Source organism: Salarias fasciatus, chromosome 9 (assembly GCF_902148845.1).
Source record: "Salarias fasciatus chromosome 9, fSalaFa1.1, whole genome shotgun sequence".
NCBI classification, from domain to species: domain Eukaryota; kingdom Metazoa; phylum Chordata; class Actinopteri; order Blenniiformes; family Blenniidae; genus Salarias; species Salarias fasciatus.
In genome coordinates, this window is record NC_043753.1 from 8,906,414 (window position 1) to 8,923,847 (window position 17,434).

The window sequence follows — 17,434 nt, forward strand, 5'->3', positions numbered from 1 at the left end:
GTTACATTAACACACCTTCAAAATATTTTTTTTTTTTTTTTGCCAAAATGTCGAAACAGAAAGATTTAAAATAATTTTGCAAGTCCTCCGCTGCACTGGATCAGAGTGACGACAGTAGATGTAGTTTCAGTGTAGAATCGTTGATTTTGGGTGCAGCCGGACCCTTGCTGTGCATCTCCGAGCCTCTCAGCTGTCGGGTCGTCTTCCACCTCTGCTGCTGCGTTCTCTGCTCCGGGCGTCTGCTGAACAAGCAGCTTTCCTTCTGCCAGCTTCTTCACTGTTGAAAGTCTTAAGTGCTTCAAAGTGGAGGCTTTCATGAGATAATTCCCAAAGTAAAGATTTAATTAAGTATGCCCGGTTTGTTTTTCTGGATCTTCCGCTCATCGACGTCGCACAACCAGACTGAGCCGGCATGTTTGAACCCAATCAGCCCAAACGGGCTTCGTCTCTCCTGATTGTCCAGTGTGTAATGAGCGAAGAGAATCGCGTGTGTCAGAAGTTTGTACCGTGAAATATGTCATGTTGGGAGTCACATGGAACTGTAACACCACTGCTTATGCGAGTAAGTGGTTATTGTTATAGAATCACTGACACAGCTGCTGTTACTGGAGTTTTCAGGAAGCTGTCTCACTGAAGAGATGACTTTTGTTTTTGTTTTTCAAGAGCACCCATAATCCTGAACTAACTGATCTGCTCAAATTAGCATTAGCTCCACATTTCAGGGCATCTTTCCCCCAAATTGACTAAATCTGAAGTCACGCCGATAGGATCAATAAACATTCTTATTGAGACACACAGTCAGGTCTGAAAACAGGTACTTTTCCATGTAACTCGTTTCCTTCTGTCGTCACGATCAACTCTGCAACTTTTGAGAGAAGTAAAAGTAATCTGGTGATAACCTCCACTGACTTCTCTGGATGATATTTTCCATACGGAAACAGGAGTTTTGATGGAGTTTGTTCCTTTGGAGGATGTTCAGTCTCACGGTGTGGACTCGGTGTTCCTCCTCTGTCATTTTCTCCACCTCTCACTGTGTTATTATGGATATCCAGGTGAGGTAACCCTCTGAAGGACACTTACGGAAATATGTGGAAACTACAGCGTTCAGTCTGAGAGTTTCTGAAGGAGAACTGAAGACTTTAAATAAACACCAACAGAAATGAAGTGCTATTCAACATTCAGATTTTTTTATTTTTAGTGTCTGATTTTTTTTTCTTTTTCTTTTTCCAGTTTAATGCATAAAAAAGACAATTTGCTCAAAATGAATTAATAAATTAATGGAAATTATGTGTCTGTTTCCTCTTCCGAGAAATTATTTTTTTGATTAATACAGTTATTCAACTGTCTCAAGACTGACTTCAATTGATATATTCAGGATTAATTTAATAATAATTACAGATAATTTGTTTATATTTTTATTCTTACATCGTTCACATTCCTCATTGCATTTCTTTTTCTTTCTGTATATTTGAACAGGCAATACCAATAGTGCCGTCTTGTTCAGGATTGAAGATGCTTGTGGAGCACAAGAAATCTGTTCTGAAAGTCCATTGTGTTAAACCAGACTAAACCATTTTGAGCTTTTATGGGACCTTTTGATCGACAAGAGTGACTCTAAAGTACACAATACAGTCTGATGACAACACATGGAGGAAGCTCTGTGGGATCTGTTGGGATCTTCTTTTCCCCTCCTCTGCTCTGGATGGAAGTGTGTGTATGTGTGAAGTCTCTTGACGCTAACTTCCTCAGGAGATAGAATTGTGGTGGTAGAGCAGCTGCAGGCTGAAGTAACACCAACACCCTTCGAATGGCGTCTCTAAACGCGCCTCCAGTGTGTCTGGTTCCTGCTGTCATAATAAGTGACATCAAATCGACCGAGCATGAACCCCCACCCCCCGTCAGATAGCAGCAACTCCACCAGAACGTCACGCCGTCCACTCCACAACAGCAAGATACTTTAAAGAACACTGAATCCAATCGAACCAAATCAGCTAACCTGCTCCTCGGGCTGGTCAATAAAACGATAAATGTTTCGCAAAGTAACTTTTCCTGAATAGTAAAGTGAAATATGGGTGATAGATTTTGAACGGCTGCATTTTTCCTGATATTGAGAGCCGCTTTGCTCTGAGCCAAACATGGAGCTGGAAGAGCAGCTCGTAGTAACATGTCAATGTATCTCAGCTATATGGTGAGCCATTGAGCTGTGAGTAACACTGGAACGGACATCGTCATTAGCCAAACCCACCCGAACATGAGTAAATGCGGCCGCCATCTTGGTGAAGGAATTCCCATAACCTAACCGTGAACTAGTGCATCTGACACACAAAAAATAGAGGATAGATCTAGTAAATAACAATAATAAACTCTTGTCAATATTTCAAGTGATGATGGAAATTAGGAGATCAAATTGTTAAAATGGCAAACACACTGACTCCAATAATGCTTCATTTATTACTATGTTCATGCTTTTATTTCAACATTTACTCATTAATTCTTCTTATTTATTTTTTGTTTGTAATTTGGATTTATCTAGGCATTTTGTTTGATCACGATCTATTTGATTGATGAGATCCTCTATTTAGCTCTTTTATGCTTTTTCAACCTGCACACCCCATTTCTCTAGAACTTCAATTTCATTTTACAATGAGTCAAAATAAAGTAATCTACCAAAGCTATTAATACACAAAATGCTTAACTAACACTAAAAGATTTTTTTTTTTTTAATGCTTCATCATCAGTCACGTGTTTGCACTTAGTCTTTCAGCCTTTCCAGTTAAGGCATTTTTTACCCTTAAGGTAGTGGTGCTATTTTACCCATAGCTGGTTGCGACATGCAGACAGGGGGGAGACGGGAGTCAAACCAGCAACCACCTGATTCTAAGACGACTGCGCTCACCACTACACCACAACCATCCCCCTGCCAGAGAGATCAAAAGTCCTCTAAACTGTCCGTAGAAGTGCGAACAAATGATTTCACATTTCGTTGTAAATGTATCTGTGAACATCGCCAATATGTATTTCGACCATACAGAAAGTGGATAACTTTTTTCTCCCCTTTTGTATTTGAAAGGATACGATCGCGATATTTCCAGGATGATCCTGCTCGGTCGTGTGGGCGCACACATCTTTAAAGTTACCTTCAGCGTGGACAGGGCAATAACAGTAAAACTGGCTATTATTTGAGTGTCTGGATAAAAGAAACAATAGTATATGCATGTTTAATCGTGAGGGGGGCGTGGCCAGGCGACTCATTGAAATGTATTAGTTTTAAAATACAGGCGCGGGGCACGAAAAAAACTGTGCAAATCATGCTGCTGGACGCGATTCAATAGATTAATTTGCGCGACTCATAGCACGAATTGCCGTGAGCCTGGGTTGGACGTACACATGTGATACAAAAAAAAAAAAAAGTCTGGACCACAAGCTCCAAATTCCGGGCCACATCACCCAGCTCTACCTGCACCACAGATACACACCTGACAACCATAATCTCTCAAACATTTCTTTTCCTTTTTGATAAAAGATAAAATGTAAACGTATTGACATTTTCCACACTGGATTTTTCTCCTGTGATACTTGATATCTGAAAAAAAAAAAAAAAAAAAAAACTCCTCAGATCTGTGAATAACAAAAATTGCATGTTTCTGTTCTTCTGTGATATTTATATTGAGCTTTTTCACAATTCAACCGTTTCCAACTAAGTGCATTACTTCCACTGGCTGCTTCATATTTCACGTTCTGCTTCTCGAGGAGCGGAATGGAGTGAAAGATGCATTAACAGTATTAGGTGTGTGCATTTAATTCATCCTTTTAAATGGGGGGGTCCTCAGCATCCGTCTTTATCCAACAGCATTTATTATTTATTCTTCTTTGAGAGCACAGAAGTGTTTTTGGTGACAGGGGGTAATATCTAAATGGCTTCTGTGAGTGCATCTTACCCCCGTTTCCCCCTCGCACACTTCACAGCGTCCTGTCACGTCACATTTGTTTAAAGAGGCCCGGCACTCCCTTTGTGACGATTAGCACTTCCTGCATTCGGACCTTTGTCAGACTGTTAGAGACTCTGCCCACAGCCCGACCCCGGTCTGAGCAGAGCAGAGCCCTCTACAATTCAACAGGACGCCTTATTGGAAGCCAACACTCTTTTTAGATTACATTTTTGCTTGTTTGCTGCTAATATTCACATTTTTTGGATGCATAACTTTTGCACGAGCCTTATCATTTTTGACACTTCTATTGAGGCACGTTTAAGACATGCTAACAAGCTGATTAGCAAATCATGGAATGAACCATTCCCATGCATGTGAAGCTAATAACTGTTAATTTCTCAATTCTTATTCAGACTTTTCAAAAGGGAGAACTCATGATTAATTAATGCTGCTAAGGCCTTAACATAGTACCATATTCTCTGAACTCCAAGTCCCACTTTTCTAATTGTGTGATTGGTAATGTGATCTATACTAAGAAGCAACTTATATCATAACAGAAGTGCATACATCTTGGTGTTGTCACAATCTCAACTGTATTTTGTCTCCATCTTGCCTTGGTCCAAGATTGGCCGGACTCTGGATTTTTCTTCAACAGCAGTTGAGGCCACTTCTGCAGTGATTACAACCCAAGGAGGTTATGTAATCATGTCGGTTTGTTGGTTTGTTGGTTTGTTGGTTGGTTGGTTGGTTTGTTAGCAATATTATGGAAAAAGGTATGGACGGATTGCTATGAAACTTTGTGGAAAGGTGGGTCTTGGGTTAACTTAAAATCCATTAAATTTTGGTGATGATCCGGATCACTGTCTGGATCCAGGAACGTTTTAAAGGATTCTTTATCATTGAGAGATAGGGCAGTCTTTGACATAGTTGGGCATAACTCAACAATAAATGACAAGGGGGCTTTGCAAAAAATTACAGTGTAACTTCTTCAATGACTCTAAGAGATATCAGCTGCTGATCCAGATCACGGACGTATTCCGGATACCAGGATCCAGAACAGACAAAAATAGGGGTATTCCGGAGTGTCAGTCACTGTGAGGCAACACATTGAGATATGAACATGCAACAAACGGCTTTCTCCCATACATTGTTTGTGTTGGGGAGAAATAAAATGTTTTTTATTGTATATGGTGTTCTTATTGTTGTTGGTGACGGATTTGAGCTGTGGCGGAGGTCTGCACTCTCTGAGTGCCAAATTCTAGTTTCTTTTTGAAACTACATTGGAGCGTCAAACTTCCTCATTTGTTGAAGTGCTAATGTTACAGGTGTGATCTGTCCTTGCAAACAGATAAATTCCTGTGGAAACAGGGGAAATTATCTGGCAGAAAGATGTGTGCTTCCGTTTCAGCGTACAGACTTTAAGTCAATACAAAGAAAAATATATGGCCATGAGCCAATTCATTTAAATGGTGAAGCTTAAGGCACATTTCCAGGTGTTTCTTGAACACTGAACATATCAAAGCCATCTTATGTCAGTCAATCAAATTTTTGAGTAATGTGAGCACAATATGCAAGAACAATTCGCCATCTTACTCTGGTGAACTGCACGAAAGGTTAACTTCCACATGAAAATCATAAATACACAACCGAAGAACTCGTAACACAGTTTCAGCAATCATTCATGTCTTACAGTGACGTGAAAAGAGGTGAAATATCTTCTTCACAGCCAGACTGGAGAAACTCCAGGAGAATTTCATGAAGCAAGTGCCCCCTACTGGCGAGTTAAGCAACGGTTCAGAATATGTTCTGTGAATCTTTGGATTCCATAAACCAAATAAAAAACATAACACAGTACATTTTGTGTGCATCTCATTAACGGTCATCCCCAACTGATCTTAGAAATTACTACACAAAATGTATTCATCAATAACTGACTGTTTTGATCTTGGTTTTGTCTCAGCCAGTCAAGTGTGGATCTCATCATACTTTGATCTTTAGTCAAAGGATTAATCATGGAACTTATTAATTTAGCGATCAGTCGTGTAATACCTTATTAAGTTATTGTCAAAATTCAATGACAATTACGGCTAAAGACGTCATGAAATGTTCTGTCAGAGTATCAAAGTGAGGCGCCATTGACTTTTTTCTTTCACTAATTAATTGAGATCAATACATCAAAGCCTCAGCCATCATTAAAACAAGACCAAAAGAGATTAAAACAGATAACAACTTAACAAATAAATAATAAAAACTGGGTTAAAAGACGACATTGAAACACAGGCAGTCGTAATCAAAAGGCTGATTAAAAGCATGACAATGTCTGATGAAAGAATAAGTTTCTCTCATCAACAAAAATTAATGCGTCAGTCAATGAAATTTAATCCCCAATTCTGGTAAGATTTCAAATGATTCAGGCAATATTCTCGATTGAAAACAAGAAACTATCACACTGTTTCTATATGAGGTAAAACTGAACTTGGGGGCAATAATGAAATGCTCCTCCAGCGAGATTGAGTTCACAACTCGGGCGTGTGTGTGTGAGTGTTTTGGGGTATTTAGAGGGAGTGACACATTTAAGCAAGGAGCCTGCAAACTTCTGCTGAATATTAACGGGGCAACTTCAGACCAGAACACATTCATGAACTCAAGTGGCCAGAAAGTACAATAAAAGAAAAGAAAAAAAAAAAAAAAACTATTGAAGTAGCGCTGTGATGTTTTCCTTGAGAACCAATGTAGATTTGGGATAATCGGGTGCAGGTTTTGTCCGCGGGCACCTCTCGCTCAACGTGACAAATTGCAGCAATTTGCAGTGATGAAGTTCAAGGATGACACCATTATGATGATGCAATAATGAGCCGAGCCCACCTGACAGCTTCTAATAGGAAAGTGCCGAAGGACATTTCAGTGATGAATGAGGACCTCCTTGTGTATTGCCTTTTTGTCAACTCTGCCATAACCCTGGGTCTAAATAACCCCCCCGCCGCCCCCCCCCCACCCCCTCCACCCCAACCTCAGGCTTCAAACACCTGGAAAACTTCCTCCCTCCCCCTCCTTTGAAATGTAATATCCTGTCAGGAGCACATTTTAGATTTCCAGATGCGATTGTTAACGGTGTCTGTTAAATTAAGCTTTGAAGTATTTATGTTGTTTAATATCGGAACTTTAATATTTTAGGAGATGCGGCCAGATTGTGTTAACAAGCCGTGATAGTAAACGGGTTTATTAAACCGGGAACATGCAGTGTAATGTAACATAAAATAGCTCCCTGACAACGCTTGTGCTGCTGAACAATTTCACCACACCGCAATAACAATGAAAGAAAACAGCAGCTGGCCCACGTCAACAGCTTAACAGAAACAGTACGTCAATAACAACCAAACCATAATCTCAAAGCAAGGAACTGACGGACGACTGAACAAAACTAACCCACAACTAAGAAAAAAACTGATCAGAAACAAGATCAACGCTTATCCATAACCAGTACTAATACCAATATTTAAGTATGAAATAATTGTTCATTTTTCTTGAAATTGCTCTTGTGTTATGGTGAAGCAGTGATTTGCACTCTCACCTCACATCGATTGAGCCCAAGTTTGATTTCCAGCTGGTGTTTTCCTGTGTGGAGTCTGCATGTTCCACCCTGTGTGAGCTGACTGTTGGCTCATTGTTGACCCTGGATTGCATGTAGGAGTTGTTGTATCTCAATGTTGTGTGTTACCCTGCCTTGTACTAACCAGCTCTCCTGGGAGTCGCTCAGTTGCCCTAAACTGGTGCAGAAAATGCACTTTTCTAAAAAGCTGACTTAATCCTCAGCTTTAGCAAATGTTTATTTACCTTCTAAATCAAGAAAATATCACAGGGACTCAAAATGTCATAGTTAGTTGTCACTGTGCTTGTGGAAACATTAAAAGATAATGAGCCAGAGCATTTAGATTTACAGTGTACTTAAAAGTGTACCCATATAAGACTACTTTTATCCACATACTCCCACACTGTATTTTTTTTCCCTCTCTCACAGCTTTTTGTGATTATTCTGCTGCAAAACCCTCCCGAGCCTTAATCTTTGGCCCGTCCCTGCTGCAAATGCAATGATTTCTCAAGTCCATTAGCCTCGGAGGTTTGCTTTCAATTGTATTGCGAGGGGAGCACTCGAGACCCCCCGCTGAAGGCAGGCTCGCAAGAAACAGCTGAGAGTGTGGGCAAGAGGCAGCTGCTGGCCGACCTCCAGACCCCTCGCCGCTCCTTTAATGGCCCCGTTGGCCACCTTGCCATCACGGTCCACCGTTGAAATCCTTCTCCTGGGGGAGAACGACCCCGATAATAAGACAGAAATATGTGTAAATACTCTGAGAGGAGAGAGAGGGGGGCATTGACAGAGCATCAAATATAAATGTGCCAGCTTCTGCTGGACTAATGTGTTTGTTCATAAGAGAGCACATTAGTACTCGTCAGAGGGGGATACGTGTGCAGGGGGGGGGGGGCTCCGACTGCCCTGAGGATTGGTTTCTAACACTGACTAATGATTGGACATTGAAAGGATTTTGAGGCTATATTGCACTGTGGCCTTTGTTAGTAACGGCTTATATTTAAAAACTCCTGATGCATGCATTTACCGTATTATTCTGGACTATGAGTCACACTTTGTTCAAGTCTTTCTGGCTGCTCATGCAACTTATTAAAAAAAAAAAAAAAATCCTCTGTCACCACTCAGTGACACTGTTTGCTGCTACAGCTTCACAGAAAAAAAACTCCATTATTACTGGATCTGACGCCAGAAAAGAAAAAGAAAAATCAATTGGGAGTCACAACAGTCTGAAGGGCACCATTGCTGTCATTGTCCTTCCACTTGCCTCCAAAACATTATGAAAGTTGTCCAGTTTCACTTTCATAATGTCATGTAAACGGAGCCTCACTGACATTATTGATGTTGAGGTATTGACTGCACATGTGGATGTTATAAAGTGTCCTTCTAAAACTTGATGTCTGAAAATATTCTACTGTCAGAAACAGCAACAGATGGAATGAAGAGTGTGTGATGATAACTCCTCATGCATGTTTGCTTAAAAAAAAAAAAAAATCAAAGGAAAATGTGAGTTCCTCATTTGTTTTTTTGTTTTTTTTTTTGTTTTTTTAACATGAATTCATCATAGAAAAGGAATAAGTGGTCTTAAAAGTAACATTTTGACTTAAGATACAATGATGCCAAAAATCAGGGGTCTGTAACCTTTAGGAGTAACAGAGCCACTTTTGTGCCTTTCCACCCAATTGAGTTTTGTATTTAATGTATTTAATCTTTCAAATATCACAGCTTTGGTAAAGCTTCTTATACACATTAGATGCGCAGATACAAAAACCTTATGTTGTATTCATGACATATTGATTACAATTCAGGGAGATAAACATTTTGTGATATTTTCACCTGTTTTTGTACCTGATCTTGGCGTACCTGATCTTCACATTTCTTTAAGACAATTTCAATCTTATTTACTTCAAATTTTGAGACTTTTTTTAAGCTGTTATTATTTTTTACCCACCTGTTTATTGTGTTTTTAACTTTTTTTTCTCCCATATTATCTCTAACCATCATGATAAAGCTCTCTCAGCGTGTGGAACCCAGAAACAGAACATTATCTGGTGAGAGTCCACCGTCGACTGAAACTAGCTGCTTCGGTAGAGAACTCACAGTTTCATTCACCGCTTTATTTGGATGTTAAAATACTTTTTATTTCATGAACAGCTTCAGTTAACTGAGACAGATTTTATCCCCCTGCTGATAAAAATAATTCAGCAGAAGACGGGACCAGAGAGGGGGTAGATCCTCCCGGCTAATTGCCCCCTGCTTACCGCTCCGTTGGGCTGTGGAAGCGTGCGCAGGGGTGATGTCTGCGAACACGTCCTCGGATATTTGAAGTGTTTCCAGTCCCTCTCACAGCAAGTTTCAGCAAACACTGCCGACGAGCGGCGTTTGATCACATCCCCTCTTTCATCCTGCTGGATATTAACCGGAAAAACCCAAAATGTTTCCACGCGGCTCCCATTAACGCGTGCGATCTGGGAGTAGAAGGGTTCAGAACGAGGTTTTTAAAGACACAATGACTTTCTAAACTCAACTCCCTCAAACTGGGGTTTTTCATTTCAGTATAAACTCCTGACTTGAATTTTCTTGATTTTGTGAACTTCATCTAAAGGCTGATATACGCTACTGCGTCAACACTATTCACAGTGCGGTGCATAGCATCAACCTTGTCCCTTCACCCATGGAAGTTCTGTTTTGAGGTTTTATAGTATAAAAGTTCTTGGTTTTACACAAATATCTGCGGCGACGCTGTATATTTACAGCTTTGGGTGCAAGCGAGCACATGGTAGCAGCAAGCCACAAGCGAGCATCCTGCACAGCGTCGTCCATATTATCGGAAGTTGGCAAATCCTAGTGGCTGGCACTGCAATATTTTTTTTTGTTGGTTTGTTTTTTTAATGTATGTGCTGTTCTGTCTTCACTTTAACACCTTTGATAAAGTGCACATTTACTCCACAATCTGGGTGACATGGAGTTTCCCAATTCTCTATGATGTGGTAGAGTGAGCCAATCACAGCTCTCATGGTCCCTCTGCATAACGTTTGCTGTTGGAGTAAAAAGTAAACTTTGCTCTGATTCAATCCTTGTGACCTGGAACTGTTTAGGGTGGGACGCTATGGTATTTTTTGTTTTATTTGGAGTCAATGCAGCTTTTTTTTTTTTTTTTTTTTTTTTTTTAATATTAGAGGAAAACTGGGAAGACAAGAAAAATCATGGGTACCACCAAACATGAGCATCCAAGAAACTGCCAAAGGCTTTTCGGCCCTGTTTACACAACAGCATTTCACTCTTTTTCAAAACGTTGTCGCATCAACGTGAAACTTACCTGAAACAAAAATGCAAAAACAAGTTTCAGCAAACCGAATCTGATGGCGCATCTGCAAAGATCACAAGTTTTGGATTCAGATTGTCTTTATTCAAACACCCAACTGAAAACTTTGTCCTATCAAACAGTCTGTCTGTCAGCGAGGTCAACATCCAGCAGCACGAAGACGGAAAACTCCACCATTCCCCCTTGAGCAAGTGCTTCTGCTGCGTTACCACACATGGATAATGTAGCTAATGGCAGCTATTCATCACAGTAATGTATGCCGTGGCTTGAAATGAGGAAAATAAGTGCAGGAAAAATAACCTCAACCAATCATGATAAAATATCTGTTCATCTTCAGAAAGTTCTTGTGCAATAATTTCTTCATGAATAATATTCAACTCAGCTTTGGGGCTCTCAGAAGGGAGTTTTTTAAAACCTTTTTCCTGAGTCGAAATCTGATCATTCTGAGTTCTTCATCTGCCCCGACGTGAGATGTTGGTGATGCTGCCATGAAATATGGCTACCTCATTTTTATCAAACTCGCCTCAAAGCCTTGCTGTCGGGGTGAGTTTGTAAAACTATACATAATGTAACAGCTATAGGAGAAGCTTTTTTGCCTTTTCACCCTATTTTTCCACCAGGAGGTATCTGTGAAATTGGCTGTATGCTGAATTTGGAATACTTTTAAATACTTGTTTGTTTTCACCAAAATGCTGACATTTTCATCACATACAGTATACTCTGCATCACAATAAAGATAACTTATGAAGTTTAAATTCAAAGTGTTTTTTTATGACACTATTTTGACTAGAATTGGATATCGTGAATATTTAATCAGTATTACTACTTTTATCAACACTCCTTATTGATCTGGTACTCTAACAGTATTCTCATCAGTGCTTTCTTCAGTTTTACATTTTTACATTTACATTTTTTCTTCAAGATCAATCAAGGAATCTTTAGAACAAGTCATCTCCATTAACAGCGATGTGGTAATGATTACATCGAACAACAACTACAACTATTTGCTACATTGAATTGTCTGTGGATCATTTGGTATCAGACCGCAAAAACAAAGTGTGTATTTAAATCTCCATTTGCACAGAGTTTTAGTGTAGGGAAAAAAAAAAAAAAAAAAAAGTCCTGTCTGTCAGCACTATTTCCTTTTTCTGAACACTGCCAGATTCTTTCTTTTTTTTGCTTTTTTTCCATGGATCATTAACCCCTTGTTAAGACATTTTCATACACTGTCCCGCTGGTCTGTGGAAAAATTATGTTACATAAAACCAGTCTGTCGTGCAAAAAAAGGCAAGAAACCACTATTCTACCGTTAAAAGAACCAATACCGTGAGAGCTTACTGATCCTGTGATGTTTCAGTATTTCGCTCTTGGGCTTTTTTTTTTATGTCAGGGCTCGGTACCCGTCACTGATTTTAACTGTCTGATGAAGTTGAACTGAACTGAAACGTGACAGACACCCCTGCTCTAACTTGATGTTTTTGAGTGTCACTGCTTGTCAAGTTGAAATGGACTGTTATCATTTGCCAAATCAAATTGCACATAATAGTTTTGGGATGATTATTTGGTCGTCACAGACAAATGCATCCATCGAGCTTTTCATCTTCTATCTCTCCCGTCTTCAAATTCCAACTGAGTTGAGTACCAGGAGAAAATCCACTCATGTACAGAGAACATGCAAACTCTACGTCAAAATTCTATGGATTTATATCAGAAGCCTTCCTGTTGTGAGGTGACGCTGCCATCCGATGTCATCCCAACTTGTAGTGGAAATGGGCGTCATATTTGAGCAGAATGTAAAATAATTCAGATTTTTTATTACAGTTTGTGTCACAGAGACATTTCTGTTATCGCCATGCTGTATATTTCATTGATTTAATCAGCCTGGATGATTGTCTCCATATGGAGCTCACAGCAGACGTCTCATGTGTTGCCCCTTCAGAAAACTATTGTGCTGTCAGCAGAAACGCTTCCCACACCTCATTGCTTCCATCTGCATGGGAACTCTGGCAGTTTGCTTAACATACAGATGCCAGCTTGCCGGCATTATTGCTGGACTGCTCCTCCACCTGTTCCAAGAATCACCGGGAAATGTCTCGCTTCAGATATTTGAGTCGTTTCAACAATGGCGGTTTGGTATGCACTGCACAGATCCAATATGGGAACCTGCACAGGCTGTTCACTGTTTTTTTTTTTTTTTTTTTTTTTTTTTTTTTTTTTCAGCTGTGGGCTCTAAATTGGCTTTTCTTATTCATGAAATGAATTCTTACCAGATTAAAAAAATGAAGCAAGGAAATAATTCTTCCAAAATAATCAGTCATATGGAATTGTTTGAAGGTTCATAATATGAGAACATTGTTTTTATAATATTCATACAGCTTACCTCTCGTGTTTTTGAGGTAGGTTTGGTTCATTCAAACAAAAGATTAAACTATTTCATGATCTTTGATGTGCTGATTATCATACTCGAAGATATCACTGTCAAGCTATCTGATTACATCCTGATCGTGATCAGTTTTGATGACGATATCTGTAATGCCGTTCCATGAGACTCTAGGGCAGTGGTGCAGCATGTTTGAACTCTCTCCCTTCAACACATTGGAATCTAATGATTCTATCCTCACCAAGCATTGAGCGAAGCCCATTTATGAGCCTGTCAATACAAGCACGTGTGTTGAAGCAGGGATGGATCTCCAGAAACAGGGTTGGGAACCGCTGGTCTAAAGTGTGGTATAGTAATACATTTTATGGAATTATAATAGACAGTACATTATAATGGAAAGCCCACAGCAGGGACATAAAAACAAAAATCCCAAATCTTATCAGTTATAAAGAAAGTAAGACTGTGCCTCAATGAAAATGCTCTCCTTACTCTGTGATATGGAAACACCGAGGACCAGTTCAAATGTTGTGTTGACGTTTTGGGAAACAGTTATCAACGCACAATCAATCCACTCGTCACATTACTAAACGAGCAGGGCTGATTATTCACAACTTTGGATTCTTGGAGCACACTTGTTCAATCAAAACTTTGATCATTAAAAATCGAAGATCTTGTAAAATATTATGCAGCTTTAATAGTATTCAAAGCATTTAACAAATTACTGCCATATAATATAAATACATTCTTCACAATAGAGGTGACAGCATATAAATTAAGGGGACATGCAAATTTCATGATATCTAAATTTAGAAGTACTCGCCAAAGTGTTCGTGTGTGTGCGTGCGTGCATGTGTGTGTGTGGTGTTAAACTTTGGATCAACCTGTATATCAAATATGTTGTATAAGCATATGTTCTGGTCTCAATATGAAAAAAAGTTGGAAATTCATGTTAGATTAAGAAACTAACCTGCAGTTGACATGTTTTTTTTGTTTGTTTTTTTTTCCCCCATATGAAGTGTTGAGCCCATTACACTTCAGGTATTGTTGTTTTTGCTGTTTTTGAGTTGATGACATTCACTGTCAAGAGACTGATGAGTAACTTGGGGTTGGATGAAAGATGTCTTCTTCCCATTCCTGTTCGAGTAGAATGGGGGAAAAAAAGGAATATTTTTTTTGTCCTTTTATTTAAAATATTTGTGCGCATGACAGCCTTTTGTATTTTGAATATTGTCATTGCTCGAAATAAATTAGTAACAAACATTTTCATTTGTTAAAACATCACTGAGCAGCAACCCATATAATCAGCAAATGGCTGTAATATTTTATGTTAAGAAGACTCTGCAGTCACTACCCTAAACACACGAACAACAAAACATGAATATGAATATGTGAGGTGTGCGATATGACGATATAAGATCGTTAAGGATTATAACATCAGGACGATCTCATAAATCAGAAAGATCGTTAAATCATCTTTAGGGCACGTTCTCCTCCTCGTTCTTTTTTCACCTATATATAATATTTTTTGGAGTGATGATGTTACCTGGAAGCTTTACATAATATTGACTAAATATTCCCTCTAGTGCAGTTATCCACATACATAAAGGATACATGCGGAGCAACATTAATGATGATTTAAAAAAAAAAAACACAAAAAAAAAAACGCAGCCACAGCCAGTGGTGCGTTCAAGTTGACGCAAAGGCAGCTAACAACGAGCAGAGCGCGGTGTGACAGCTTCTCTAACTGGAACTACTGCTGGGTGGAGGTGGTGTCAGGCAAAGCTGGTTTACAACAGCAGTACGGGATCTACCAGAGACCAGCCGCTATAGAAACACCCCAACGAGCTTTTATTGACCCCTTTTGATAATCTATTTAGTGTGTTTAGTTTTTGTGTTACAGAAGTGCACTCTATTGCTATTCATTACTTTGTTTGTTTTCATTGCACATTTTGATGAGAAAAAAAACTGTACTATTTAAATTAAAGTCATTTCTTTAGCTTAAATTGTCTTTTTTTTTCTTTTAGGGTTTAAATACATTCTATACGTTTTATATGTTTAACATTGGGGAAAAAATGGTCAAACTTGCAAAGTAGTCTAGAAAAATCAATATAAAAAAGAATCGTGATAAAATCATGATCATGATATTGATTTTAAAAAATGGTGATATGACATTTTTGCCAAAGCGCCCACCCCTACCATGAGTGCAGTCGGGATTCCAACCTGCACCTCGGTGTCGTGTATGGTCAAAGAAAATTGTAGCAAAAGAAGTGTAACAAAAAAAAAAAAAAAACACTAATAGTGAAACCGTTAGACTGGTGAGATGTCTGTATTTTCAACACTTGAAGCCAGATTTGTAAAATTTTTCAAATATGAATGTCTCTGTATGCATGGACAACTCTCACTTTGGACAGACAGGTTGAGATACAGAGAACTCTAAATACACATTGACAAATAGTTTTGCTGCCATGATGCTCCCATACTGGGGGATCAGGTCGGTATACGCACCTCTATACCACTGTGTGGCATTAATAATGGAAAACTATATTCTCTGTTCAGTTTTGAATATTTCGTGAGCTTTCCATTTAACTGAGGCACGTCTCCCCCCGCCTCCCCGAACAAAACATAACAGTACTGAATAATCATTCCCAGACTGACTGTTTATCAGATTCACTCTACATTTGGTTTATCAAGCTGTGTAAATAACATCAGAGGGAAATGAAAATATGTGCTTCAGACCAGGGGGCTTATCTTTAAAGCCTTGTAGTCAGTCATGAGGAATAAGAATAAAAAGGCTGTCCTTTAAGTGAGCAGTGTACCACCACAGGGGCTTTTTCCTTTTTTTTTTTTTCCTTCGGCTACCTGATAACAGCGAGATTGATAACGGTCTGATAAACATCAGCTGCTCAGACATGATAAACCTCGTACTTATTATGCAACGTTGGTTGTTGTTTTTCTTTGTCGAGCCACATTGACTAAAGCCCGTGAGGCAATCGGGCTAATTATGCACAGGTTTCATTTCTTCGAGTACAACATATTTGCATTTTCTTTCCTTGGAAACCTACCCAGAGATTAGGGGAAAACCCTTTCTCGCTGTTGAAATGGTGCAGAATAATGGAATGACCTCGTCATTTGGATGGAATCTAAATTACATGATAAGCACGACTAAATGCCTGACAGGTAGCATATCTCCTCTAATTGGAGGCATTTGAAGATGTGACTCTCTTTATCTCCTACTAGTGATTACAAGCATGCTCTGCCCTAATCCATTGACTTTAAAATATCGCTTAAAGAGGCAACCAAGATGAATGTTTATTGCCAGTAATCCCTGACTGTGATATATGAGAGCTCAGTTTCCTGCAAGATGAAACGAAAACCTTGCCTCCGAACCTCCGTTCAACTCAACGGTGATGCCACACTTGCTTCCTCCCTTTTGAATTCTTTTTTTCCCCTCCTTCTTCTTTCCCCTACAAGCTGTCAAATAATGTTTTCACCTTCATAAAATAATTCCCATGTCGACATTGACACCTTCTTAGAGGAGCATCAAGGCTGTGCCCGGGTTAGCTGTCACCCAAGTCTAAAGGATGTCATTGTAATCTCTTTATAGCCACGGTAGCCACATGGCAGTGTAACAGGAAATGGCTGAGTGTACTGTACATTTTTCACCCCCGTACAAATTAGATGCCCTGATTTATTGGGACCCACGAGGAGGCGGCGGATAAATCACGACACCTCACGTCTTACTCCAGCACATCGATGGGAAAGACTTTTCTGCTCCTCAGCTCTACGTGAACCATAAATTCTTTCACTTCTTTACTCCGGGATGGCTGAGATGGCCATCTTAACAACTTTTAGGGACAACTATATATTAACAGTCCACAAGGATGGTGTACTTTGTCATATCTATCTGAAGTACAACACCAATTTCAAAAAAATGGAGGAGAATAAATGGCTTTAAGGGCTGTGGAACCACAGTCTAAATGACTGTGGTTCCCTAACTTTTTTCTCATGAAACGAGGCGTTTTGCCTACAAGTGTGGCCCCGGTTTATCTTATTTACAGTGGAGGCAAATACCAGCAGAGAACATTCATTTACGCCTTCATAAAAAAGCAAGACCCTTAAAAAAAAAAAAAAAAAAAAAAAAAAAAAGGATTTCGTAGCGTCCCATGTCCGATCAGACATTGGTTTTTAACCATTTTCCCTTGAAGCTATATCCTTGA